Below are 27,691 nucleotides of genomic sequence, written 5' to 3'. Positions count from 1 at the left end.
GTGCCTCCCAGTTCCCTTCCAGTCCTTCCCAGTTCCCTTCTAGTGCCTCCCAGTGCTCTTCCAGTCCCTCCCAGTGCCTCCCAGTTCCCTTCCAGTCCCTCCCAGTGCCTCCCAGTTCCCTTCCAGTCCCTCCCACCTCTCTTGCAGTGCCTCCCAGTGCTCTTCCAGTCCCTCCCAGTGCCTCCCAGTTCCCTTCAAGTCCCTCCCAGTGCCTCCCAATTCCCTTCCAGTCCCTCCCAGTCCCTTCCAGTCCCTCCCAGTGCCTCCCAGTTCCCTTCCAGTCCCTCCAGTGCTCTTCCAGTCCCTCCCAGTGCCTCCCAGTTCCCTTCCAGTCCCTCCCACCTCCCTTCCAGTGCCTCCCAGTGCTCTTCCAGTCCCTCCCAGTGCATCCCAGTTCCCTTCCAGTCCCTCCCAGTTCCATTCCTGTCTCTCCCAGTCCTTTCCAATCCATCCCAGTGCCTCCCAGCGCATCCCAGTTCCCTTCCAGTCCCACCCAGTGCTCTTCCAGTCCCTCCCAGTGCCTCTCAGTTCCCTTCCAGTCCCTCCCAGTGCCTCCCAGTTTCCTTCCTGTCCCTCCCAGTGTCTCCCAGTTTCCTTCCAGTCCCTCCCAGTTCCCTTCCAGTTTCTCCCAGTGCCTCCCAGTTCCCTTCCAGTCCCTCCCAGTGCTCCTCCAGTCCCTCCCAGTGCCTCCCAGTTCCCTTCCAGTCCCTCCCAGTGCTCTTCCAGTCCCACCCAGTGCCTCCCAGTTCCCTTCCAGTGCCTCCCAGTTCCCTTCCAGTCCCTCCCAGTCACTTCCTGTCCCTCCCAGTGCCTCCCAGTTCCCTTCCAGTCCCTCCCAGTCCCTTCCAGTCCATCCCAGTGCCTCCCAGTTCCCTTCCAGTCCCTCCCAGTTTTATTCCAGTCTCTCCCAGTCCCTTCCAGTCCATCCCAGTGCCTCCCAGTGCCTCCCAGTTCTCTTCCAGTCCCTCCCAGTGCTCTTCCAGTCCCTCCCAGTGCTTCTCAGTTCCCTTCCAGTCCCTCCCAGTGCCTCCCAGTTTCCTTCCAGTCCCTCCCAGTTCCATTCCAGTCTCTACCAGTCCCTCCCAGTGCCTCCCAGTTCCCTTCCAATCCTTCCCAGTTCCCTTCCAATGCCTCCCAGTGCTCTTCCCGTCCCTCCCAGTGCCTCCCAGTTCCCTTCAAGTCCCTCCCAGTGCCTCCCAATTCCCTTCCAGTCCCTCCCAGTCCCTTCCAGTCCCTCCCAGTGCCTCCCAGTTCCCTTCCAGTCCCTCCAGTGCTCTTCCAGTCCCTCCCAGTGCCTCCCAGTTCCCTTCCAGTCCCTCCGACCTCCCTTCCAGTGCCTCCCAGTGCTCTTCCAGTCCCTCCCAGTGCATCCCAGTTCCCTTCAAGTCCCTCCCAGTTCCATCCCAGTCTCTCCCAGTCCCTTCCAATCCATCCCAGTGCCTCCCAGTGCCTCCCAGTTTCCTTCCTGTCCCTCCCAGTGCCTCCCGTTTCCTTCCAGTCCCTCCCAGTTCCCTTCCAGTCCCTCCCAGTGCCTCCCAGTTCCCTTCCAGTCCCTCCCAGTGCTCTTCCAGTCCCACCCAGTGCCTCCCAGTTCCCTTCCAGTGCCTCCCAGTTCCCTTCCAGTCCCTCCCAGTCCCTTCCTGTCTCTCCCAGTGCCTCCCAGTTCCCTTCCAGTGCCTTTCAGTTCCCTTCCAGTCCCTCCCAGCGCCTCCCAGTTCCCTTCCATTCCCTCCCAGTCGCTTCCAGTCCCTCCCAGTGCCTCCCAGTTCCCTTCCATTTCTTCCCAGTTCCCTTCCAGTCCCTTCCAGTCTCTTCCAGTCCATCCCAGTGCCTCCCAGTGCCTCCCAGTTCCCTTCCAGTGCCTTTCAGTTCCCTTCCAGTGCCTCCCAGTGCGTCCCAGTTCCCTTCCGGTGGTCTTCCAGTCCCTCCCAGTGCCTCCCAGTTCCCTTCCAGTCCCTCCCAGTGCTGTTCCAGTGCCTCCCAGTTCCCTTCCAGTCCCTCCCAGTGCCTCCCAGTTCCCTTCCAGTCCCTCCCAGTCCCTTCCAGTCCCTCCCAGTGCCTCCCAGTTCCCTTCCAGTCCCTCCCAGTGCCTCCCAGTTCCCTTCCAGTCCTTCCCAGTTCCCTTCCAGTCCCTCCCAGTCCGTTCCAGTCCCTCCCAGTGCCTCCCTGTTCCCTTCCTGTCTTTTAGTGGTCTACCAGTCCCCCCCAGTGCCTCCCAGTTCCCTTCCAGTCCTTCCCAGTTCCCTTCCAGTGCCTCCCAGTGCTCTTTCAGTCCCTCCCAGTGCCTCTCAGTTTCCTTCCAGTCCCTCCCAGTGCTCCTCCAGTCCCTCCCAGTGCCTCCCAGTTCCCTTCCAGTCCCTCCCAGTGCTCTTCCAGTCCCACACAGTGCCTCCCAGTTCCCTTCCAGTGCCTCCCAGTTCCCTTCCAGTCTCTCCCAGTCCCTTCCTGTCCCTCCCAGTGCCTCCCAGTTCCCTTCCAGTCCTTCCCAGTCCCTTCCAGTCCCTCCCAGTGCCTCCCAGTTCCCTTCCAGTCCCTCCCAGTCGCTTCCAGTCCCTCCCAGTGCCTCCCAGTTCCCTTCCAGTTTTTCCCAGTTCCCTTCCAGTCCCTCCCAGTCCCTTCCAGTCCATCCCAGTGCCTCCCAGTGCCTCCCAGTTCCCTTCCAGTGCCTTTCAGTTCCCTTCCAGTGCCTCCCAGTGCGTCCCAGTTCCCTTCCGGTGGTCTTCCAGTCCCTCCCAGTGCCTCCCAGTTCCCTTCCAGTCCCTCCCAGTGCTGTTCCAGTGCCTCCCAGTTCCCTTCCAGTCCCTCCCAGTGCCTCCCAGTTCCCTTCCAGTCCCTCCCAGTCCCTTCCAGTCCCTCCCAGTGCCTCCCAGTTCCCTTCCAGTCCCTCCCAGTGCTCTTCCAGTCCCACCCAGTGCCTCCCAGTTCCCTTCCAGTGCCTCCCAGTGCTCTTCCAGTCCCTCCCAGTGCCTCCCAGTTCCCTTCAAGTCCCTCCCAGTGCCTCCCAATTCCCTTCCAGTCCCTCCCAGTCCCTTCCAGTCCCTCCCAGTGCCTCCCAGTTCCCTTCCAGTCCCTCCAGTGCTCTTCCAGTCCCTCCCAGTGCCTCCCAGTTCCCTTCCAGTCCCTCCCACCTCCCTTCCAGTGCCTCCCAGTGCTCTTCCAGTCCTTCCCAGTGTCTCCCAATTCCTTTCTAGTCCCTTCCAGTCCATCCCAGTGCCTCCCAGTTCCCATTCAGTCCCTCCCAGTGCTCTTCCAGTCCCTCCTAGTGCCTCCCAGTTACCTTCCAGTCCCTCCCAGTGCCTCCCAGTTCCCTTCCAGTCCCTCCCAGTCCCTTCCAGTCCATCCCAGTGCCTCCCAGTTCCCTTCCAGTCTTTTAGTGCTCTTCCAGTCCCTCCCAGTGCCTCCCAGTTCCATTTCAGTCCCTCCCAGTGCCTCCCAATTCCCTTCCAGTCCCTCCCAGTTCCATTCCAGTCTCTCCCAGTGCCTCCCAGTTCCTTTCCAGTCCCTCCCAGTCCCTTCCAGTCCATCCCAGTGCCACCCAGTGCATCCCAGTTCCCTTCCAATGCCTCCCAGTTCTCTTCCTGTCCCTCCCAGTGCCTCCCAGTTTCCTTCCAGTCTCTCCCAGTCCCTTCCAGTTCCCTCCCAGTGCCTCCCAGTTCCCTTCCAGTCCATCCCAGTGCGATTCCAATGCCTCCCAGTCCCTCCCAGTCCCTTCCAGTCCATCCCAGTGCCACCCAGTTCCCTTCCAGTCCCTACCACTGCTCTTCCAGTCCCTCCCAGTTCCTCCCAGTTCCCTTCCAGTCCCTCCCAGTCCCTTCCTGTCCCTCCCAGTGCCTCCCAGTTCCCTTCCAGTGCCTCCCAGTGCTCTTCCAGTCTATCCCAGTGTCTCCCAATTCCCTTCTAGTCCCTCCCAGTCCCTTCCAGTCCATCCCAGTGCCTCCCAGTTCCCATTCAGTCCCTCCCAGTGCTCTTCCAGTCCCTCCCAGTGCCTCCCAGTTCCCTTCCAGTCCCTCCCAGTGCCTCCGAATTCCCTTCCAGTCCTTCCCAGTTCCCTTCCAGTCCCTCCCAGTCCTTCCAGTCCATCCCATTGCCTCCCAGTGCCTCCCAGTTCCTTTCCAGTGCCTTTCAGTTCCCTTCCAGTGCCTCCCAGTGCCTCCCAGTTCCCTTCCGGTGGTCTTCCAGTCCCTCCCAGTGCCTCCCAGTTCCCTTCCAGTGCCTCCCAGTTCTGTTCCAGTGCCTCCCAGTTCCATTTCAGTCCTTCCCAGTGCCTCCCACTTCCCTCTCAGTCCCTTCCAGTGCTCTTCCAGTCTCTTCCAGTCTGTCCCTGTCCCTCCCAGTCCATCCCAGTCCCTTCCCAGTGCCTCCCAGTTCCTCCTAATCCCCTCCCAGTCCCTCCCAGGTCCTCCCAGTTCCCTCGCAGTTCCTCCCAGTTTTTTCGCAGTCCCTTCCAGTGCTCTTCCAGTCCCTCCCAATCCCCTCCCAGTCCCTCCCACTCCACTCCCAGTGCTCTCCAGTGGTCCTCCACTCTCTCCCAGTCCCTCCCAGTGCCTCCCAGTCCCTCCCAGTGCTCTCCACTGCTCTTCCAGTCCGTCCCAGTGCCTCCCAGTCCCTCCCAGTCTTTTCCAATGCTCTCCCAGTCCCTTCCAGTCTCTCCCAGTGCTCTTCCAGTCCCTTCCATTCCCCTCTCCATCCCTCCCAGTCCCTCCCAATCCCTCTCAGTGCCTCCCAGTCCCTCTCAGTGCCTCCCAGTGCCCCCCAGTCCTCTCGCAATGCTCTCCAGTGCTCCTTCACTCCCTCCCAGTCCCTCCCAGTGCTCTCCAGTGCTCTTCTACTCTCTCCCAGTCCCTCCCAGTGCCTCCCTGTCTCTCCCAATCTCTCCCAGTCCTTCCCAGTGCCTCCCAGTCCCTCCCCATCCTCACGGCCATGGGTGAGTTGTGTGTGGGGGGTTTGGGGTGTGCACACCCAGACTCTGTGGGGTTTCCATTTTTGGGGTGTGGCCGTTCCTGGGAGGGTGGGGCTATACTCAAAGGAACGTGGCCACGCCCCAAGTGGGCGGGGTTTGCTTCACACAGGGAGTGTTTATTCGCGGGAGGGCGGGGCTTAATTCAAAGGGGGCGTTTCCATAGCGATAAAGGGTGGGGTACGCGTCACAAAGGGGGGGTGTCCAGTCCTAAGAGGGCGTGGCTAAGCCATAAAGGGGCGTGTCCATACCCAAAGTGGGCGGGGTTTGCTTCACACAGGGAGTGTTTATTCGCGGGAGGGCGGGGCTTCACGTGAAGGGGGTGTGCACGAGGGTGTGGTTCCCATTACAGGGGGCGTGTCCTCAGACGGGAGGGCGGGGCTTTATAGAAAAGGGGCGTGTCCCCACCAAATGGGGCGGGGTTTGCACAACGCAGAGGGTGTGTCCACTCAGGAGAAGGGGACCATAAGGGAAGGGGGCGTGTCCACAGCCAGGTTGGGAGGGGTTGGGAGGCGGGGCTTAACACAAAAGGGGCGTGTCCACAGCCAGGTAGCCCAGGTGTGTCCAGGCAGGTTGAGGAGGGGCTTTCCCAAGGGATTATGGGAAGGGCAGTGGGCGGGGCCCAGGGTATATAAACCTCCACCTCTGGGGGGGCCTCAGTCTGCTCGGGGGCCGTGGGGTGCTCGGGGGCCGTGGGGTGCTCGGGGGCTGTGGGGTGCTCGGGGGCTGTGGGGTGCTCGGGGGCCGTGGGGTGCTCGGGGGCCGTGGGGTGCTCGGGGGCCGTGGGGTGCTCGGGGGCCGTGGGGTTCTCGGGGGCCGTGGGGTTCTCGGGGGCCGTGGGGTTCTCGGGGGCCGTGGGGTGCTCGGGGCTCTCCTTTTCCCACAGGAACCGATCTCTGCAGATCCTGCTCTGCTCCACACGCCCGGCTCGCTCTGGAGCAGCCAGAGGAGGAGGAGGAGAGCAGAGTCCGAAGCACAAGCGTTGCACGAGGCACCCCAAGTCCAAAGGCGACAAGATGGGAGCATTGTTTGTGCGCCCCAACAACAAGAGCTGCTTGACTTGGAAGCGCCGTGCCCCGAGGAAAGTTCCTTCTGCTCCAGGAGCCCCATCGATCAACAGCGGAGACAGGAGGCCGAGGGCTTCTGAATTCAAGGTTTGTGATAAAACCAGAACCCAGAGCTCAAAAGGTGGTGGTGCTGTGGGTGGGGCACCATGGCAAACAAGTGCAGAGAGTGACCACTGAAAACTTTGGGTGGCCCCTTCTCCCTTCTTATCTTTGTGACTCTGTCTCTGTGTCTCTCTCTGTGTCTCTCTCTGTGTCTCTCTCTGTGTCTCTCTCTGTCTCTCTCCGTGTCTCTCTCCGTGTCTCTCTCCGTGTCTCTCTCCGTGTCTCTCTCCGTGTCTCTCCCCGTCTCTCTCCCCCCCCGTGTCTCTCTCCCCCCCCCCCGTGTCTCTCTCCCCCCCCCCCGTGTCTCTCTCCCCCCCCCCGTGTCTCTCTCCCCCCCCCCCGTGTCTCTCTCCCCCCCCCGTGTCTCTCTCTCCCCCCCCGTGTCTCTCTCCCCCCCCCCCGTGTCTCTCTCCCCCCCCCCGTGTCTCTCTCCCCCCCCCCGTGTCTCTCTCCCCCCCCCCGTGTCTCTCTCCCCCCCCCCGTCTCTCTCCCCCCCCCCGTCTCTCTCCCCCCCCCCGTGTCTCTCTCCCCCCCCCCGTGTCTCTCTCCCCCCCCCCGTGTCTCTCTCCCCCCCCCCGTGTCTCTCTCCCCCCCCCCCGTGTCTCTCTCCCCCCCCCGTGTCTCTCTCTCCCCCCCCGTGTCTCTCTCCCCCCCCCCGTGTCTCTCTCCCCCCCCCCGTGTCTCTCTCCCCCCCCCCCGTGTCTCTCTCCCCCCCCCGTGTCTCTCTCCCCCCCCCCGTGTCTCTCTCCCCCCCCCCCGTGTCTCTCTCCCCCCCCCGTGTCTCTCTCTCCCCCCCCGTGTCTCTCTCTCCCCCCCCGTGTCTCTCTCTCCCCCCCCGTGTCTCTCTCTCCCCCCCCGTGTCTCTCTCTCCCCCCCCGTGTCTCTCTCTCCCCCCCCGTGTCTCTCTCCCCCCCCCCGTGTCTCTCTCCCCCCCCCCGTGTCTCTCTCCCCCCCCCCCGTGTCTCTCTCCCCCCCCCCGTGTCTCTCTCCCCCCCCCCGTGTCTCTCTCCCCCCCCCCGTGTCTCTCTCCCCCCCCCCGTGTCTCTCTCCCCCCCCCCGTGTCTCTCTCCCCCCCCCCGTGTCTCTCTCCCCCCCCCCGTGTCTCTCTCCCCCCCCCCGTGTCTCTCTCCCCCCCCCCGTGTCTCTCTCCCCCCCCCGTGTCTCTCTCCCCCCCCCGTGTCTCTCTCCCCCCCCCCGTGTCTCTCTCTCCCCCCCCCGTGTCTCTCTCCCCCCCCCCCGTGTCTCTCTCCCCCCCCCCGTGTCTCTCTCCCCCCCCCCCGTGTCGCGCTCTCCCCCCCCCCCCGTGTCGCGCTCTCCCCCCCCCCCCGTGTCGCGCTCTCCCCCCCCCCCCGTGTCGCGCTCTCCCCCCCCCCCCGTGTCGCGCTCTCCCCCCCCCCCGTGTCGCGCTCTCCCCCCCCCCCGTGTCGCGCTCTCCCCCCCCCCCCGTGTCGCGCTCTCCCCCCCCCCCCGTGTCGCGCTCTCCCCCCCCCCCGTGTCGCGCTCTCCCCCCCCCCCCGTGTCGCGCTCTCCCCCCCCCCCGTGTCGCGCTCTCCCCCCCCCCCCGTGTCGCGCTCTCCCCCCCCCCCCGTGTCGCGCTCTCCCCCCCCCCCCGTGTCGCTCTCCCCCCCCCCCCCGTGTCGCTCTCCCCCCCCCCCCCGTGTCGCTCTCCCCCCCCCCCCCGTGTCGCTCTCCCCCCCCCCCCCGTGTCGCTCTCCCCCCCCCCCCCGTGTCGCTCTCCCCCCCCCCCCCGTGTCGCTCTCCCCCCCCCCCCCGTGTCGCGCTCTCCCCCCCCCCCGTGTCGCGCTCTCCCCCCCCCCCCGTGTCGCGCTCTCCCCCCCCCCCCGTGTCGCGCTCTCCCCCCCCCCCGTGTCGCGCTCTCCCCCCCCCCCGTGTCGCGCTCTCCCCCCCCCCCCGTGTCGCGCTCTCCCCCCCCCCCGTGTCGCGCTCTCCCCCCCCCCCCGTGTCGCGCTCTCCCCCCCCCCCCGTGTCGCGCTCTCCCCCCCCCCCGTGTCGCGCTCTCCCCCCCCCCCCGTGTCGCGCTCTCCCCCCCCCCCGTGTCGCCCTCTCCCCCCCCCCCGTGTCGCCCTCTCCCCCCCCCCCGTGTCGCCCTCTCCCCCCCCCCCCGTGTCGCCCTCTCCCCCCCCCCCGTGTCGCCCTCTCCCCCCCCCCGTGTCGCCCTCTCCCCCCCCCCCGTGTCGCCCTCTCCCCCCCCCCCGTGTCGCCCTCTCCCCCCCCGCCGTGTCGCCCTCTCCCCCCCCGCCGTGTCGCCCTCTCCCCCCCCCCCGTGTCGCCCTCTCCCCCCCCCCCCGTGTCGCCCTCTCCCCCCCCCCCGTGTCGCCCTCTCCCCGTCGCTCTCTCTGTCGCTCTGAGCCTTCTCCCAGCTCTGCTGGGATTTTTGAGAAGCCTAAATGAACCTTTTCCTGCCTTCAGAGTGCCCTGGGGAGAGTAGGTGTGGGGGGCTGTGGTTGTGGGTTGTTGGCAGACCCTGGGGACTGAGCTCCCAGCTGTGGCCGGAGCAGGGGATGATGTTCTCTGAAGGGCTCCAGCTGGGGTTGGGGTAGCCCAGGTGTGGCCAGTCAGGTTGATGAGGGGGCTTTCCCAAAGGACTCTGGGGAGGGTATAGAAGCCTGCACCTCCACTCAAGGGCTCAGTCTGCTTGGCAGTTGTGGTGTGCTTGGAGCTCTTCAAGGTTAAGAGGAGGAGGGCTGGGGGCTTTTGGCTGGTGCAGTGGTTGTTTCCTCCGTCTTGGTATTTTTTGGTTCCCCAAGTGGTAATGCCTGCAGTGTTCAACTCTAGAATGAGAGGGAACACCCGGGGGCCCTTTGGAGGAGTTCAGTGTTCTCTAAGAGGTCAGTGTTTGCTGATGTGGGACTTGCTGGTGGTTCTGTTGGTTGGAAATTTTTTCATGGCACCTGATGAAGAGGAACCCTGTGGCTACAGGAACATCCTAGCCCCCTGACGTGGCTTTCCTTGTTGACCATGGCTTCAGGTGCCAACCCCCCTAAAGATAAGAGGAACCAGGTGTGAGGCAGGGCTGGGCAGGGAGGGGGAAAGTTGAGAATTGCAGGAAAGGTGTTGGAAGTTAGTGTAGGGGAGAAGGCTGTCCAGGAGCAGCCCCCTTTGGTCAGGTGAAGGGACCAGGTTAGATTCCAACACGATGCAAACATGGGCAGGGCAGCTCCAGCCTTTGTGTGTTTTGGTGTGTAGTTTCTGCTGTTTCTTTGTTGTCTTAGAGCTTTCTACGGCCTTGGTGTCCTCGTTGTGCTCACAGAGCAAGTCTTGCACCTTGGGCACCATCCCTAGGGTCTAAAACACCTTATCAGCACATTCAGTAATGCTTTGTCTTGCATAACAAATTCACAACATGGAACAGTCTTGTGTATCGTAGCTTTCTCAAAGGTTGTCTTCTGACATGTTCTTCCTAACTCCGTCAGAATCTCTAATTGTGGATTTTCTTAAACTGGGACCGGTTCCCTGTGTCCTTAGGTCTCGAATCCAAGCTTCTCATTTACCTGTCATCTAAGCTTAGAAAGTAGCTTCTTTAAAAGGCGATGTTGTTCGACACTCTTGGGGCCACAATGGAGCCTCCATGCGTCACTGTCGCATCCCTGGATGTCTTCCAGCCGAGCTGTCTTGGATCCTGGAATCATTCATCTTACTGTGAGTTTCCTCTTGAGGTTGAGTCTTGTGGTTTGCAGCGCTGTGTATTGGGTTGGCCTCAGTATTGAGAGTTTGGCTTGGAGCTGTCCTGCCCACATTGTAGGGTCAAGGGCCCTTGGAAGAGTCTCAGAGGAATTGTCCGTGTGTTGAGCAGCATTCCGTAGACCAAAGGTTGGTGGGCTGCAGGAGCAGTTATTTCTCAGATGTTGTATTGCTGTGGAAGGCATTCGCATCCCCTGCTTTTTGTGCTTTTTGGGAGCCCTCCAAACCTCATTTTGGCACCCCACAAGGCTGGCAGGCAGACGGGCGAGGGGCCAAGGTAAAGGAGCAAGCGGGAGGTGGATATCACAGTGGGCTGCCTGTTGTTTTAGGCAGTATCTCGGCATGTGCTTTTCCTTTGACTTTTGCAGGTGCCACACAAAGCCACGGGTTGAGGAGCGGCCAGAGAAGGTGAGACGGTTGCGGGCCGGCTCATCCAGAGATTTTACTTCAACGCGGGTAAGTGTTTCCCTTTGTTTTTGCAGGAGCTGTGTGTGCCACCTTTGGAGGGGGAAGAGCGCTGGAGGTGAGACGGGATGGTAACGAGGAGGCTCGATCTCACAAGCAGAACAGGGCAAGTCGGGGGTTATGAGGAGCTTGTGGAAGGGGTTGGTATTTAGCTGATATCCTATTTCTGCTGGCATTGCTGTTTGTTATTGCAGATGGTGAGGAGGAACTTTGTGGTTTTGGGAAGATTCCAGTCAGCTGATGTGGGTTACTTTTCTGTCCAGTGCTTCAGAGCACCAGCTGTTTGAAAGGTAAGAGAAAGGGAGGATGGTTGGGGAGGGTCTGTGTAGAGGGGTCAAGGTTAGGAATCGCTGGCTCGGGTTTTAAAGGTACTGTAGGGGAGCGAGCTGTTCAGAAGCGGTGCCCTTTGGGTGGTTGATGGGAGCCTGTCCCTCCCTGGCATGATGCTAGCAAGTTGCAGGAATTGAATGAGCATTGGAGGTGAGGTGGTAGTGCAGGGCTTGTGGAGCTAGTGTCTTCTCTCAAGCAGAACAATAGTTTTGTGCCTTTTAGTTGCCCTGAATGACGATGCCTACAGCATCCAACTCTGGAAAGCGTGGGCGAGTGGGACCCCAGAGGGCTCTTCTGAGAAGCTGGGCCATTTGGAAGAGAACGGGGCTGGCTGATGTTGGACTTACTGCCAAATATTCTGGTAGGTGTTTTGGTGCTGTGGTTATGTGTGTGTGTGTGTGGGTTTTTTGGTTCATTTTTTTGGTATTGTGGTGTGATTGTTTTTATTATTTTTTTTTTTTAAATGCAGGTGGTGAAGGGGAACCTAGCAAGTTGAGGATTATCCTGAGCTGCTCCTGTGGTTTTTTTTTCTGGGCTAACTATGGCTTTGGAGTGCCAGTTCTCTGAAAGATAAGTTGAGGGCCCGGGGGGGTGGGTGGGGAGGGGCTGAGCAGAGGAGTCGAGGCTGGGAATTGCAGGTGGTGTTTTGAAGTTAGTGTAGGGGAGAGGGCTGTCTGGGAGCAGCAACCTTTGGGTGGGTGAAGGGAACAGGTTACTTTTCAGCATGATTCCAGCATGGGCAGGGCAGCTCCAGCCTTGGTGTGTGGGGTTGTGTGTTTTGTGTTGTCAGTCTTGGTTGTCTTAGAGCTTCCTCAGGCCTTGATGGTCCTCTGTGTCCTCACAGAGCAAGCCCAGCATCTTGGGCATCCTCCCTGGAAAGCCTTTCCTGCTCAGCACGGTGCTAATCAGCAGCGTGTTATTCTGCACAATGAGTTTAAATTGCAGATCGGTCTCTTGACTTGGAAGTTTCTTGATGATTGTCTTCTGCAATGTCATTCCCAATTGCATTGTCACCTGATCTCTGTCCATCCAGTTTCCCCGAGGGGGACTCATTCCCCACATCCTTGCGTCCTCAGGTCTTGAAGGTGGCTCCTCGGGCATCTGTCGCTTCATTCCCTCGCTTTGCAGACGCATCGCTGTAGGTCTTATTGCCCCAAAGTCTTGGATTCCAGAGTCCCTCTTCTTGCTGCGAGTTTTATCTTGAGCTTAGGTCTTGTGACTCACATGGCTGTGTCTTTGGTCAGTCTGTGCCTGTGAGTGTTTGGTTTGGAGCTGCCCTGCCTGCTGCGTAGGATCAGGGGCCATGGGAAGTGCCATTAAGTGACCGACTCTGTGCTGAGCAGCTTCCAAGTGATTTGCATAATCCTGTTTTTCAGATCCCACGTGTCAATGACCATCAAGAAACAGATGGAGGAGGAGAGGAGGCCGCCATCCGAAGGTTGGTCAGGGTGTGGGGTTGGTGGGAAGGTGCCTCCTTTGGGTGCTTGACCACGTTATGGTTTGTTGTCATTTTGAAGGCGGAGGCGGCGAGCGAAGCGAGATACGGGCACCGGAGGTGGCTGTGGCAAGGTGAGCAAAGGCTGGTGGGCTGGAGGAGCAGTTATTCTCAGGTGTTGTATTATTGGTTGGTCATGAACATCCCTTGTTGTTTGTGGTATTTTTCAGGTGCGCTCCTAACCTTGTTTTGGCACCCCAAAGAGATGGCAGGCAGATGGGTGAGAGGCCGAGGTAAAGAAGCAGGAGATGGACATCGCGGTGGCCTGGGTGGTGTTTGGGGCAATATCTCAGCGTGTGCCTTTTGCTTTGACTTTTGCAGGTGTCACACACAGTGCTGGAGTAACAAAACCATGTCTTGAGGAACAGTTGGAGAAGGTGAGATGGCTGTGGGCTGGGTCAGCCATGTGTTAACGTCAACTCTGTTAAAGGTTTCCCTTATGTTTCAGGTGCTGTGCGTGCCACCTTTGGAACCGGATGAGCATTGAAGGTGAGCTGGGGTGGTAGAGAGTGGGTTCGTGGAGCTGGTGGCTACTGATCAGCAGAACAGTAACTCTTTCTCTTGGTCTTCTAGGTGCCCAAAGCAGTGGTGGACACAGCATTCAAGTCTGGATCACGGAGGTGAGTGGAACTGGGTGGGGCTCTTTTGAGGTGGTGGGTGTAGTATAAGTGGTTGTTGATGGCTGAAGTGCACCTTATTGGTGACACTGTTTCTGATTTTCCTTTCTTTCTGATTGCAGGTGATGAAGAGGAACGTGCCTGTCAGACAGCGTGGTGTTTTGCTGGACATAGATCCAAAACCACCATCCCTCAGGAAGATAAGTTGAGGGACTGAGCTGAAGTGTTGAGGTTGGGAGTTGTTGCAGAAGGGATTTGGAAGTTTTCTGAGCAAAGGCTGGTGTGGGCTGCCTGTTGATTGGGGCAATATCTCAGCATGTGGCTTTTGCTTTGACTTTTGCAGGTGCCACACAAAGCCACGTATTGAGCGGTCGGAGAAGGTGAGATGGTTGCGGGCTGGCTCATCCAGAGATTTTACTTCAGCTCGGTTAAGGGTTTCCCTTTGTTTTTGCAGGTGCTGCGCTTGCCACCTTTGGAGCCAGAAGAGCGCTGGAGGTGAGACGGGATGGTAACGAGGAGGCTCGATCTGACAAGCAGAACGGGAATTTTGTGTCTCCTGGTATTTCAGGTGCCAGAAGCGATGGTGGCCATAACGAGTGGAAGGAGACGGTGAGCAGGGTGAGTTGGGGGTTATGAGGAGCGTGTGGAAGGGGTTGGTATTTAGCTGACGTCCTATTTCTGGTGGCACTGCCGTTTGTTATTGCAGATGGTGAGGAGGAACTTTGTGGTTTTGGGAAGATTCCTGTCAGCTGATGTGGGTTACTTTTCTGTCCAGTGCTTCAGAGCACCAGCTGTTTGAAAGGTAAGAGAAAGGGAGGATGGTTGGGGAGGGTCTGTGTAGAGGGGTCAAGGTTAGGAATCGCTGGCTCGGGTTTTCAAGTTACAGTAGGGGAGCGAGCTGTCCAGAAGCGGTGCCCTTTGGGTGGTTGATGGGAGCCTGTCCCTCCCTGGCATGATGCTAGCAAGTTGCAGGAATTGAATGAGCATTGGAGGTGAGGTGGTAGTGCAGGGCTTGTGGAGCTAGTGTCTTCTCTCAAGCAGAACAATAGTTTTGTGCCTTTTAGGTTCCCTGAATGACGATGCCTACAGCGTCCAGCTCTGGAAAGCGTGGTCGAGTGGGACTTTGCAGGGCTCTTCTGCAAAGCCGGGACATTTGGAAGGGAACGGGGCTGGCTGACGCTGGACTTATTGCTGAATATTCTGGTAGGTGTTTTGGTGTTGTGGTTATGTGTGTGGAGTTTTTTTGTTTGCTTGTTTTGGTGTTGTGGTGTGACTTTTTTTTTCTTTTTTTAATGCAGGTGGCAAAGGGGAACCTTGCAAGTTGAGGATTATCCTGGGCTGCTCCTGTCTATTTTCCTGGCTAACCACGACTTTGGAGAGCCAGTCCTCTGAAAGATAAGTTGAGGGACAAGCGGTGTAGAGGGGTCAAGGCTGGTGGGAGTTGTGCAGGGGAGAGGGCAGTCTGGGAGCAGGCTCCTTTGGTCAGATGAAGGAAGTGGGTTAATTTCTGATGTGATGCCAGTGCGGGCAGGGCAGCTCCAGCCTTGGTGTGTGGTGGTGTGTAGTTTGTGTTGTATGTCTTTGTCTTAAAGCTTCCTCAGGTCTTGATGTCCTCTCGGAGCAGGTCCCACATCTTGACCCTCATCCCTGCAAGGCCTTTACTCATCAGCACAGTCCTAGTCAGCAGCATCTTCTTCTTGTGTGACAAGTTTGAAGCGTAGATAGGTCTTTATTCTGGGAAGCTTCCTGATGGTCATCTTCTGAAACATCATCGCCACCTGCATCAGCATCATCTCTGGTCATGGATTTTCCCAGAGTGGGACTTTATTCCCCACATCCTCGTGTCATCAGGTCTTGAAGCACGGGTTCTTTGGCATCCCTTGATTCAGCCTCTCGTTTTGCAGTTGCATTGCTGTAGGTCTTCTTACCCAACAGTCTTGGATCCCAAAGATATTCTTTTTGCTTGGTGTTCTCTTGAGACCAAGTCTCATGATTTGCAGGGCTGTGTCTTGAATTGGTCTGAGTGTTTGGCTTGGAGCTGCTCTTCCCAGAGTTACAGGTTTGGGGTTTTTTGGAAGAGCCCTAAAGGACTAGTCCAGCACTGTTGGGCAGTGTTCCAGTGACTTGTGCATCACTGTTTTTCAGATCCCATGTGACAAGGATGTACGTGAAAGAGCGGGAGGGAAGAAGGGCACCACCCAAAGGTTAGTTGGTGTTGGAGTGAAGGTCCCTCTCCTGGCTACCTGACCCCGTTATGGTTTGTTTCTCCTTTTGAAGGTGAGAGCAGCCAAGGAAGCAGAATATCTGTTCCGGAGGTGGCTCTGGCAAGGTGAGCAAAGGCTGGTGTGCTGGAGGAGCAGTTATTTCTCGGGTGTTTTATTGTCGTTCAAGGCATTGGCATCCCCTGTTTTTTGTGTTTTCCAGGTGTCCTCCAAACCTACTTTTGGCACCCCACGAGGATGGCAGGCAGATGGGTGGGAGGCTGAGGTAAAGGGGCAGGAGGTGGACATCACAGTGGGCTGCCTGTTGTTGGAGGCACTACCTCAGCATGTTCCTTTTGCTTTGACTTTTGCAGGTGCCACAACCATCCTCGGAGGGACAAAGACACACATTTAGGAGCGGTTGGAGAGGGTGAGATGGTGGTGGGCTGGGTCAGCCATGTATTTTACATCAAGTCACTTAAACGTTTCCTTTTGTTTTTGCAGGCGCTGTGCGTGCCACCTTTGGAACCGGATGAGCGTTGAAGTTGAGTTGAGTTGGTAGTGAGGGGGTTCATGGGGCTGGTGACTTCTGATCAGCAGAACAGGAACTCTTTCTCTTGGTGTTTCAGGTGCCCCAAGCAACGGTGGCGATAGCGTTCAACTCTGGAAGGAGAAGGTGCGTGGTATACCATGGGGCTCCCTCGAGGAGGTGAGTGCAGCAGAAGTAGCGTGCATTGGCTTAGGTGGGACTTGTGCCAGCGCTGTGGGTGACCTGTGGGTTGTGTTTTTTCCTTTTCTACGTACAGGGGATGAAGAGGAACCGTGCGACTGGAAGCACATCCCAGTCAAACAATGAGGTTTTCATTACTGACCATGGCTTTGTGCTGCTGTCGCTCTTGAAGATAAGTTGAGGGCCCAGGGGTGGGTGGGGAGGAGCTGAGCAGAGGAGTCGAGGTTGGGAATTGCAGGTGGTGTTTTGAAGTTAGTGTAGGGGAGAGGGTTGTCTGGGAGCAGCAACCTTTGGGTGGGTGAAGGGAACAGGTTACTTTCCAGTGTGATTCCAGCGTGGGCAGGGCAGCTGCAGCTTCGGTGTGTGGGGTTGTGTGTTTTGTGTTGTCAGTCTTTGCTGTCTTAGAGCTTCCTCAGGCCTTGATGGTCCTCTGTGTCCTCACAGAGCAAGTCCAGCATCTTGGGCATCCTCCCTGGAAAGCCTTTCCTGCTCAGCACGGTGCTGGTCAGCAGCGTGTTCTTCTGCTTGAGTCTAAATTGCAGATCGGTCTCTTGACTTGGAAGTTTCTTGATGGTTGTCTTCTGCAACGTCATTCTCAATTGCGTTGTCATCTGATCTCTGTCCATCCAGCTTCCCCGAGGGGGACTCATTCCCCGCATCCTTGCGTCCTCAGGTCTTGAAGGCGGCATCTCGGGCACCCGTCGCTTCATTCCCTCGCTTTGCAGACGCATCGCTGTAGGTCTTATTGCCCACAAGTCTTGGGTTCCAGAGTCCCTCACAGGACAAGTAATATTGAACATCATCCCCATGGTGTTGAACACATTTAGTCATCATCATCATAGTGCCATCTGGATCCTTCTTTTTTTGCATCTTGCAAATTTCTTGATAGGCATCTTTTGTAATCTTCTTTATGAACGAATGAGCATCTCTGGTCATAAATTTTCCACATTTGCAACCTTGTCTCTGCATCCTTAGGTCTTGATGCTAGTCTTCTTGTACATCTGATATGTTATTTTGAAGAGTAATTATTGTAACAGGAAGTGTTCTATGACACTTGATGTCACCATGGGGCCTCCTTGCCTCACCCTTGCATCCCTGTAGATCTTCTTGGCCAACTTCTTGGAGCCCAGAGTAATTCTTGTTGGGAGTTTTATATTAATGTTTAATCTTGTAGTTTGCAGTGGTGTGTCTTGGGTTGGTCTGTGTTCCTGTGTTTGGCCTGGAGCTGCTCTGCCCAGATTGTAGAGTTGGGGATATTGAAGAGCCATAAGGGTCTCTGGTGATGTTTGCCTTGAGTTTTTAGGCCACAATTTTACAGTGATCTTAGGTAGAGCAGCCATAGTCAGGCTGGGTGGGCAGTTGCTTTGATGGTGTTTGAAGGTGATGGGACCCTCATGAGAGGGTTTTTCCTGTGCAGCGCAGGAGATCGACCCTCTCAGTAGTTAACGGTTGTATGTGTATGGGTTTAAAGTTGTGGGGCTGTGTTTATTGATGGCGTGAGGGTAGTAATACTCTAGATGGGTTTCCTAACTGGGATGGAGATATCTGGAATTGTCTGTCCATTGTTCAGCATTCCAGTGACTTGTGTAACACTTTCTTTCAGATGCAAAGGACAAATATGCGCTTGTGAGAAGAAATGAGGGAGCAGAGTGCAGTCAGGTCAGTCAGTGTGAAGTGCTGGAGGGATTGTGCTTCTGGTAGCTACCCGATTACAGTGTGTGTTTAACTCATTTTGAAGGTAGAAGCAGTAAGCGAAGTGGGATAGTCACTGAAGGTGACTGGGGTGAGGTGAGTGATGACTAGTGGGACCAAAGAGCAGTTATTTTTCGGGTGTGTTGTTGAAGTTAGAAGCATCAGTTGATGTTTATAGGTTCTATTGTAGTCACCGTGTGACAATAAGAAAATTGCAGAGGCTGGATATGCAAATTGCCAAGGTAAAGGAGTAAGAGATGGGGATTGTTGCAGGCAGGGTGCTGTTTGAGGCAGCATCTTGGTACTTTCCTTTTGTTTTTTGCAAATATCCTAAGCAGGCTCACTGGGACAAAGCTGCTGACTATAGCAAGTAGTCCGAGGTAAGGTCAGTGTCAAAGAGCAGAGAATAATGTGGCTACTCTGTGAAGCAGTTACTTTCTTGCATGAACTTTGTAGGCCACTTTTGGGACTGGATGAGCATTTGAGGTGAGCTGGGGTAGTAGCGAGGATGAACATGGAGCTGGTGACTCCCTTCAAGTATAACTGTCATTTTGTCTCTTGCTGTAGCTTGGGTTCCACAAACAATGACAGATGCAGTATCTGGCATCGAATGGGTACAGAGCAGGTGAGGAAAAGCCCATGGTGCTAATCACAGAATTACCTCTATTAGAAAAGACCTTCAAGATCATAGAGTCCAACCATTAACTTTACACTGACAAGAACTTAAGCCATATCCCTAAGTGCTATTTCTGTATGACTTTGGGGGGTGTCTTTAGGGATGATGAGTCCTTCAAGGGATGGTGAAGGAGGTTGTCGCAGAAGAGGTTTGCCAACCCATAGGATTCTTCCGGATGCTTCCTGCTGGCACTCTGCTTTTTTTTTTTTTTTTTTTTTTTTTTTTTTTTTTTTTTTTTTTTGATGGAGACAAGCCTGGTGATTGCAGAAATATACCAGTTACCTGATGTGCCTTTTCTTGAGGAAGGAATCTGATCCCTGGCCTGCTGCAAGCTAAGCTGGGAGACCAGGAACAACTGCCCTTCAGCATGAATATTGATAGAAGATGGGAAGAGAGAGTCCAAAACAGAAATGCCTCTCATTCAAAGATGTTGCATTTTGGAAACTTCCCATCAGACCAGATCCCAAAAGAGTCTGTGGAAGTCACCGGCATCAAGACTCTTTACTCCTTCAAAAAAAAAAAAAAAAGAGGTGGTCATTCTCAAGATGGAAGCACAGCACATCTTTCTCAAGTTGATGGTGTTTCTGGCTTTGTGGTTCACAATTGCAGCAGTTGAGATGATGAAAATGCATTCCTCTGCACGTTTTGGTACATCCAGATGTATTAACAAAGCAGAGAGTCCTTTTTGTTAAGTTTATATACTGCAGCAGTGGGGATTTGTTTGACTCCTGCAGTTTTACCCTCCCTTCTCTCCATCATCCTTCAAAAATTAAAGCCAAAGAGTTACCACAGATTTTTTTTGTATCATAAATGTAACAAAAACAGTTGTATAAAGTACAAACTGCATTGTTTAGACGCTAACAGCCCCATAATGCTTTAGATCTCATATATTTCCTAGTTTAGTTAATTATCTATTCTAAATCTTTGAACAGAGAGACAGCTGGATGCTGCAGGTATCTTTTGCTGGTGTTTTGATGGAGTGCTCTGAAGTACTTTGTTTCTGTCTCCCTCTAAATGGGGTATTTCCCTGGGGGTTTGGTAGCATCTCCTTTGGGCAGCTCTCCCTCCCGGTTGTGTAACACACAAAAAATTCCTGGTCAAATTATCCCCGTGTTGGAGATAGAAAATGTAATGGTATCGGTTAACAGTTGTACAAGTTACATGAATGCAGAAAGGAAGTGAAATACTTGCCTATAGAAGTATTTAAATAGGATATGTATAAACATGTGGACACCTCATGAGCAGATGGTGAATTTATTTTTTTACTTTCAGGAGTCGTTTTTTACTTTCAGCTTTGCTGTCTGAGCAGGATGCGAGGCCGCTACTGTTGCAGTGTGCGTGTAGGTGTCTCTTGTGATACAAGTAGAGGCAGCCGTACAGGGTTCTCTACGCCAGCAATGGGGTAGGGAAGGATGGAAGCTTTTTCTGCGCCCAGCAAGAGCGTTGCTTTGGTGTTACGAGTGTAATGACAAATCCTGCCTAATAGTCTTCATAGATGTGCTTTAAGCACTGGAGTTACAGTGGGGAGGGGTAAAGGGCTGTGAGGGCTGTCAGGGTGTCTGGTACAGGTGAGGGGGGAGTGTGGGACCAGGAGGGACAGGGGATATTTTGCTCCAGGGAGTCTGTGTGAGTGTATCAAAGCTGATGTATAGGTCAAAGCAGATATTAGATGTGTAAATGGGTATTTAAATGCTTGCTGGCTTGCTGACAGACACCAGTCCTCCAGCAACTGGAAACAGCACGTGAAGCAGCCAAACAAACTCTCTATTTTGGACCTTTAGAAACCAGATGTTCCCCATTACTCAGCTGCACTCCATGTCCTTTTTTTGTCCTCCTGTAACCAGAAGCAGCCAGACAGTCAGCTGCTCACTGTTCTCTGTAGTGAAATGAGGCAACCAGGTGCCACTAATTGCCAGGTAGTGGGCATGAGCTTGTGTTAAGCCCACCTGTGCCTGATTAGGGCGGGCCCCAACTGCACATGAGCAGGATTAGGGGGCCAATAAAAGGTGAGGCCTGGAGCCCAATCTCAGCTCATTCCTGAGCAAGCCAGCAGAGAGGTTTGCTGATCCCAGAGCAGTAGCTCCGAGCCAGGCTAGGCAACCCTGAGGGCAATAGACTCAGAGCACTCTGCGGGAGTTTCTGCTGGAACGCCTGTTTGGACCTTGGAGGGCCGTGCCCTAAGAGACGTTCGTCTTGCAACAGTTCTCTCTTTTGGTCCTCCAGCAACAAGGTAAGGTGGGGCTTAATGGATAAGAGGTAATGGAGAAATTCTGATTGGACATAAGAAGTTCATTTTTCACCGTGTGGACAGTAAAAGATTGGAATGGTCTCCCAGGAGAAGCGGTAGATTCCCCCACGTTGTAGAAAGTGTTAAGAATCGAATCCATAGCATTACGTAGAGGGATGGACCAGATGGTCTTTGAGGGCCCCTTCCAACACGAGTGATTAAATGAATCTATCAAGTAAGAGAAAATTGGCAGGTTTTGGCGAAGATCAGAGGATCTCCCAGATGGTGTGTTTCTACGCTCAGGGGACACTGGGGGTTCTTAAATTTTTAACTTTGTTTTAACAGTTTGTCCGAGTTGCGGAGACTCATTTGTAGTTTTTCGTAAAAAAAAATAAAGATGGCCGATTTCCGGAGACTTATTTGTAGTTTTTGCTAAAAAGATGGCCGACTTCCGGAGACTCATTTGTAGTTTTCCGGTAAAAAGACGGCCGACTTCCGGTGACAAGATGGCCGACTTCCGGAGGCTCATTTGTAGTTTTCCGCTGAAAAGATGGCCGACTTTTGGTACCAAAATGGCCGACTTCCGGAGACTCTTTTGTAGTTTTCCGCTGAAAAGATGGCCGACTTCCGTTCACAAAATGGCCGACTTCCGGTGACTCATTTGTAGTTTTTCGCTCAAAAGATGCCCGACTGCCGGTCAATGGTTTTGTATCTTCTTATATTCAGTGCGTGGCAGCGTGTATTGCGGTGTTCAATTCTTAGCACCCATCGGATTGTTTGGTTTTTGGAGACAGCGCATCTGACACGTAGGATCAATCTTAACCCTGTTATGTGAGGTAACAAGGGAAAAGTGTGAGTTTGCAGAAGTGAACAGCAGGGTGATTTGGAATTAACAGAAGAGGCTTAACGAAAGGTTTTGGATTTATGATCCTCAGAAATAAGAAGAGATCTCAAACAAATCTGTAAACCGGTTACACAGAACTTGGAGCCCAGGGGAGAAAATTACCAGAAGCAGAAAACAACTCCACTTTGAGAGTTATCAGTGTTATAAATGACTGGGACTCAATATTCTGTTTATAGCTTACTTTAATAAATAAAAGATTAAACTTTAAGGCATGTGTGCGAGTGGAGCGGAGACTCCCCACGCACCCAGCGCTGTTTTGCTTATTGCAATTTTGTCTTACATTCCATACCTTAATACATATTCATAACTATTCTAGTACATATTCATGACTGTTCTAGAACAGGCTGGGTTATGTTTATTAGTTCTTGGGAGAAGCAGGCCTTCGAAGGCGCATGCAGGCTTTATCTCTGGGGATCTTTTTGACCCCCATCTGGTGGTCATTGGATGAAGTCAGTGTCTGCCTCAGTTTCCCCTCTCGTTACCCTTCGATTCCGCACATGCGCTCCTTCGCTCTTTCCTGTGCAACGCTCTGCAGTCAGCAGTAAAACCACCTCAAATTCAGTGCTATGTGGTGAGCAGCAAAATCAGCTTAGATTAGCACAACAGGATGTACATTGTAGTGTTTTCAGGGTACAGAAACTGTGGATGTCTTGTTTCTTGTTCCCTTAAGCTTTGTAGTTACACAAAGAACAGTTATATTTCATTTTAACGAATTCCTACGTTTGCATATTTCACAATGTTGAAGACAGATATATTATTAGTACTCTCAAAGTTGGGCTAGCAAACACTTCATAATTATTTAACATGAATTCACAAACACATCTACTACATTAGCACGTTTTTGGGCTGCGCTAGAACTAGAACAACTCACAGTAGGATATAAAGAGGCTCTGTCTGCCATAATTCCTATCATGCAATGGGTCAAATATATTCAAGATAGAGCCAAAGTGGGAGGCTATGGTGTGGCTGCCTTCCACTAGGAGCTAGCCACTGCCCCCCATGAATAATCAAGAAGTAAACCCTGATTTTGCACTCAAAAATGAATCTCTAATGAGGTTTGGAAAAAACTCGGATCTATTAACTCATCCTGAGACGGAGCACATTTGGTTTACTGGGAGATCAGCTAAGTATGTAGGAGGAAAAAGGCTTGTGAAAGCAGTAGCTTACCCTCCCCATTCTGAGAAATTTTTTTCAAACCACGAGAGAGTGCAAAAGCAGCCAATATACTGAATTGTCTGGGCAGATATTTTAGGTAACCGCCAGTAACATGTCTAGGGAAGATAGTTTAGGCAGCCCTACGATCTGCGACTTGAGCCCCAGCCAGGCCCCGGTTTCAGTCGTTAGGGGGTGTAAGACCGGACGTTTTCACGTTAAGAAAAGCGCAAGTCCTTCGGACTAGCAGGGTTAACTGGACCCTTTGTGGCATCCTCACCTACAAAAGGACGCACCGTGTAGGATTTCCCAACTGCTGGGAATGGTTCTCCGTGTCCTCGTAACAACCAGGGCTCCCCAGCAACCGCAGATCCAGGGAAAGTCGAATCATTACGGCAATCGGCGACACGTCTTTCTTACTCTTTATCGCTGCGTCTGTATAGTAACAATTAGATGAGTTGCTGTGTTTTGCTTTGACTTTGCTATCGCACTTCAGTTTTGTTGTTTGTTTCTGCACTTGTTCTCTTATAATTTAATACGTCAGTAAATATAAACTAACTTCTTTATTTGGGTGCCTGTGTCTTTTGCGCTGACCCCGCCCATCTGGCAAAGTATCATATTAAGTAGCAGATCTATATAGACCTCAGGACACTCTCAACTGTCCTTGAAATCTAGTGAAACCAATGCCACGTGAAACACCAAGGACAGACTAATAGAAAAGCAGCGCAGCAAGCCCCTCCCCCCTCGAGAGCCAGATAAGTCCACAGGACACGGAGATGGCAAAATGAAAGCTGAATTTCAGGAACTAGAGTTCCATATGGAGACCAGGAAGCAAACGGATCAATTTATTTGGGGATGGCAGCAAACCGTCAGAACTTCAGGTTCAGATGAAACAACCAGTGAAATCAAAGGCACGTGCAGAAGAGCCAAGAGACCAATCACCCTGGGGTAAGATGCATTTTAAAGAAACCCTTTATACAACGGGACGGGTGCACATCATGCGGACAGGTAGCGAGGTATTAAAAGGCAGAGACAAAATACACCAACTCTGGGGCAGAGGGAGGGTATGAACTCCGCTTTACTGCCAGGGGCAAAGACCACATCCAGCCACACCCAGGGTCCTCTCCGAGGAAGCGTTCAGAAAGGGACGGGGGTCCGGTCTCCCCCTCAAGACTCTGCCAGAGGGTCTTCCCGGACTCTTCTTCAACATTATTGCCCATCAGAGCCCTCTCATTCAGGGCACCGCTCCTTTCGAGACCATCCTCACGCCGCCCCACACCCTTCGATCTCTGCGGTGCTCTTTTTAGCTCTCTTACTGAGACAGAATCCTTCTTCAGGCTCTCTTTGCACCCCAGAACCCTTCCTTCATTTGTTGTGATCTTAGACATCTGTTCAGTCCCTCAGCCCCCGAGGACATCTGTACATCAACTGGACACGTACAGTTTTTCCTCGTGTCCCAGAGCCGCCTTTTACCTCTCTCACAGCACCCTTCTCTCACCACCACACCTCCGGAGGCCAACCTCACGCCCCCCTGTCGGCATCCCACAGCCACCTTCCGGCTCCGTGGCGCATTTTACTCCTTTTTCGCTCCACGAGAAGCTCTTCTGACGCCGTCTGTCATTCGGTTCCCAACATCCCAGGGTCGCCTGTACTCTATTAAAATCCCCTCCAGACTGCTGCTTGTGCCCCTCAGCTTTCTTCAGTGTCTTCGATCCAAAAATGACCCCTCTAACAGAACGCTGCCTTCCAGCTTGCCTCTAGTGCACTTTTAGCTTTGTTGCAGAGCTCTCACCCCTCTGAGTCTTTCAGGAGACTTTGCGAGTCCGTATCTGTGACCCACCGCACTTGTTCTTTCCTCTTTTCTGTCTAATACAAGCCTCCAATGACCTTTACTCTGTTAAGGTTCCCTTTGGGTTGAATTCTTACCTGGTCATGTCGCTGAAGTAACAGAGAAAAAAACCCAAATTCCTCAGCCGGCATCACGGAGTTTCTCTGCTTGTCCCGCAAACTGAAGAAAGAGGAGAAAACTGACTGCTTCTCCTCTGGCTGTTTTTATACCTTGTGGTAATCACCACCTCCCCTTTCCCAGGGGATTGTGGGAAAAGCTGTGGGCGGTGCCTGTGGTATATAAGCCGCAGCCTTTGGCCAGGGGCTTCAGTCAGCTCTTGGGCTTCTCTGAGGTCAGAGCTCTCCTACTCCTGGAGCTGACTGCAGCTGTTGAGCTGTCTGGGCTGTTTGAGAAGACTCTTTAAGGTAAGAACTTTAAAACCACCGTAAGTTAGAGCTCTTTATAGCAAGAATATGCTTGCATGCAAATTTTTTTTTTTCTATTTGTTAGGTTTTTTTTTTTTCTACTTATTACTTTTTTTTTTTTTTTTTTTTTTTTTTTTTTTTTTTTTTAATGGAGTTGTTGAAGAGGAACCTTAAAACTGCAGGAACGTGCTAGTCAGACAGCGTGATTTCTTTGCTGGACATAAATTTAGACCCGCAGCCCTCTGAAAGCTAAGTACAGGAACTTGGTTGCAGAGGGGCTGAGGCTTGGAGTTGCAGGAGGGATTTTGAAGATGGCATCTGGGAGAGGGCTGTCTACAATCAGCCCCCTTTGAGTGGGTGAACAGAGCATGTTAGTTTCCAGCACAATGCTAGGGTGGGCAGGGCAGCTCCAGCCTTGGTGTGTGGGGTTGTGTATCTTGTGTTGTCTGTCTTTGTCTTAGAGCTTCCTCCAGTCTTGACGGTCTTCTGCGTGTCCTCGCAGAGCAAGTCTCGCATCTTGGGCATTATCCCTGCAAAGCCTTTCCTGATCAGCACGGTACTGATCAGCAGCGTGTTATTCTGCACAATGAGTTTAAATTGCAGATCGGTCTCTTGACTTGGAAGTTTCTTGATGATTGTCTTCCGCAATGTCGTTCTCAATTGCATTGTCATCTGATCTCTGTCCACCCAGTTTCCCTGAGGGGGACTCATTCCCCACATCCTTGCATCCTCAGGTCTTGAAGGCGGCATCTCGGGCATCCGTCGCTTCATTCCCTCGCTTTGCAGACGCATCACTGTAGGTCTTATTGCCCAAAAGTCTTGGATTCCAGAGTCCCTCTTCTTGCTGCGAGTTTTATCTTGAGGTCAAGTCTTGTGACTCACGTGGCTGTGTCTCGGGTCAGTCTGTGCCTGTGAGTGTTTGGCTTGGAGCTGCCCTGCCTGCTGGGTAGGATCAGGGGCCACAGAAGCACCACAACCTGACCGACTCGGTGTTGAGCGGCGGTGCGGTAACTTGCGTAATCCTGTTTTTCAGATCCCGCAAGTCAAGGATGAGCGAGAAACGGATGGAGGAGGAGACAAGGGAACCAGCTGAAGGTTAGTCAGGGTGTGCAGTTGGTGGCAAGCTGCCTCCCTTGGCTACCTGACCACATTATGGTTTGTTGTCATTTTGAAGGTGGAAGCAGCGAGCGAAGCGGGATACGGACACCAGAGGTGGCTGTGGCAAGGTGAGCGATGGCCGGTGGGCTGGAGGAGCAGTTATTCTCAGGTGTTGTATTATTGGTTGGTCATGAGCATCCCTTGTTGTTTTGTGGTTTTTTTTTTTTTTTTGTTTTTCAGGTGCCCTCCTAACCTCATCGTGGTACCCCAAAGAGATGGCAGAAAGATGGGCGAGGGGCAAAGGTAATGGAGCAGGAGATAGATGTCACAGTGGCCTGGGTGTTGCTGGAGGCAATATCTCAGCGTGTGCCTTTTGCCTTGACTTTTGCAGGTGTCACACACAGTGCCGGAGTGACAAAGCCACGTCTTGAGGAACAGTTGGAGAAGGTGAGATGGCTGTGTGCAGAGTCGTTCACGTGTTTTATATCAACTCGGTTAAATGTTTCCTCTTTTTTTGCAGGCGGTGTGCCTCCTACTGTTGAGAACAGATGACCCTTAAAGGTGAGGTGGTACAGGGGGGTTCATGGAGCTCGTGATGATCAATCATCAGAACAGTAACTCTCTCTTGTTCTTTTTAGGTGACCAAAGCAGTGGTGTAGACAGGACTGAACTCTGGATCAAGAAGGGGAGAAGAATGCTGTGGGACTCTTCTGAGGCCTCTTTTTTGTAGTGTAAGTGTTTGGAGATGGCTGAAGCGGTCCTAACTGGTGACATGGATTCTGATTTTTTCCTTTTTTTTTTTTTTTTTTTTTCTGATTGCAGATGGTGAACAGGAATGTGTGTGCTGAAGGAACGTGCCTGTCACGGAGTGGTGTTTGCTGCTGGACATAGATTCCGAACCCCAGCTCTCGGAAAGATAAGTCGAGGGACTGAATTGTTGGGGGGTTGAGGTTGGGAGTTGCCGGAGGGATTTTGAAGTTTGCTTTCTGGGAGAGGGCTGTCTGGGAGTAGCCCCCTTTGCGTGGATAAGCGGAGCCAGTTAGTTTCCGGCACGATGCTAGTGTGGGCAGGGCAGCTCCAGCCTTGGTGTCTGGGGTTGTGTGTTTTGTGTTGTCCGTCTTTGTCTCGGCGGTTCCTCAGGCCTTGATGGTCTTCTGTGTGTCCTCACAGAACAAGTCCTGCATCTTGGGCATCATCCCTGGAAAGCATTTCCTGGTCAGCAGCATCTTTTTCTTGTGTGACAGATGTAAACCATAGATAGGTCTTTCATCTTGGAAGTTTCTTGATGGTCATCTTCTGAAACATCATTGCCACCTGCATCAGCATCTCTGGTCTTAGATTTTCTCAGAGTGGGAATCGATCCACACGTCCTTGTGTCCTCAGGTCTTGAAGTCTATGTTTTTTGGCATCCATCGCTTCATCTCCTAGCTTCGCAGTCACATCGCCGTAGGTCTTCTTGCCAAGCGGTCTTGGATGCTGGAGATATGCTTCTTGCTTGGTGGTCTCTTGACATAGTCTCATGGTTTGCAGGGTTGTGTCTTGAGTTTGTGTTTGGTTTGGAGCTGCCCTGCCTGGTGTTGTAGGGTCAGGGTTTGTTGGAAGAGCCCTAAGGGAATATTCCAGCTGTTGAGCAGCATTTCAGTGACTTGCATAATACTGTTTTTCAGATGCCGTGTGACAAAGACAAGCAGAAAAAGGCTGGAGGAGGCGAGAAAGATGCCACCTGAAGGTTAGTCAGTGTTTGGTGTTGGTGGGGAGGTGCTTTCAATATTTATTAGAATCCCTGAGATTAGTTTGATTTATTTCTTACAGATGCAGAAGTCCAGGACGTGGAACAAAAAGCAAAGCAGGTGGGTAGCTGAATGTCATTGCAAGGCTTGGTAAAGTCTGTCACAGGGCAGGTGGATGTACTTGCTCTGAGCAGCATTAATGGATTTTTTTTTTTTTTTTTTTTTTTTTTTTTAGGTTGCAAAGCTGTGTAGAGCAGGCAGTTCATCTCAATGGGACATGACATTTGGAAGGT

At 53.6% G+C, this 27,691-nt stretch overlaps 3 long non-coding RNA genes across 3 annotated transcripts; all 3 read left to right on the top strand.

Annotated features, from left to right (window-relative positions):
• The first annotated feature begins 10,491 nt into the window (after positions 1-10,491).
• LOC139790936 (uncharacterized) lies at positions 10,492-11,203 on the top strand. The gene is made up of 3 exons (XR_011723739.1): positions 10,492-10,583; positions 10,846-10,984; positions 11,093-11,203. It is a non-coding gene; the product is annotated as an uncharacterized lncRNA (long non-coding RNA).
• Positions 11,204-12,501: 1,298 nt separating this feature from the next.
• Positions 12,502-12,907, top strand: LOC139790935 (uncharacterized). The gene is made up of 3 exons (XR_011723738.1): positions 12,502-12,607; positions 12,692-12,738; positions 12,858-12,907. It is a non-coding gene; the product is annotated as an uncharacterized lncRNA (long non-coding RNA).
• A 12,649-nt stretch (positions 12,908-25,556) lies between these two features.
• On the top strand, positions 25,557-25,973 carry LOC139790934 (uncharacterized). The gene is made up of 3 exons (XR_011723737.1): positions 25,557-25,665; positions 25,745-25,796; positions 25,909-25,973. It is a non-coding gene; the product is annotated as an uncharacterized lncRNA (long non-coding RNA).
• The last annotated feature ends 1,718 nt before the right edge of the window (positions 25,974-27,691 follow it).

The sequence above is a fragment of the Heliangelus exortis genome, unplaced genomic scaffold (genome assembly GCF_036169615.1).
Source record: "Heliangelus exortis unplaced genomic scaffold, bHelExo1.hap1 Scaffold_67, whole genome shotgun sequence".
Taxonomy (NCBI): domain Eukaryota; kingdom Metazoa; phylum Chordata; class Aves; order Apodiformes; family Trochilidae; genus Heliangelus; species Heliangelus exortis.
The sequence above is the reverse complement of the archived record's forward strand: the minus strand, read 5'-3'. Positions and strand labels throughout refer to the sequence as shown.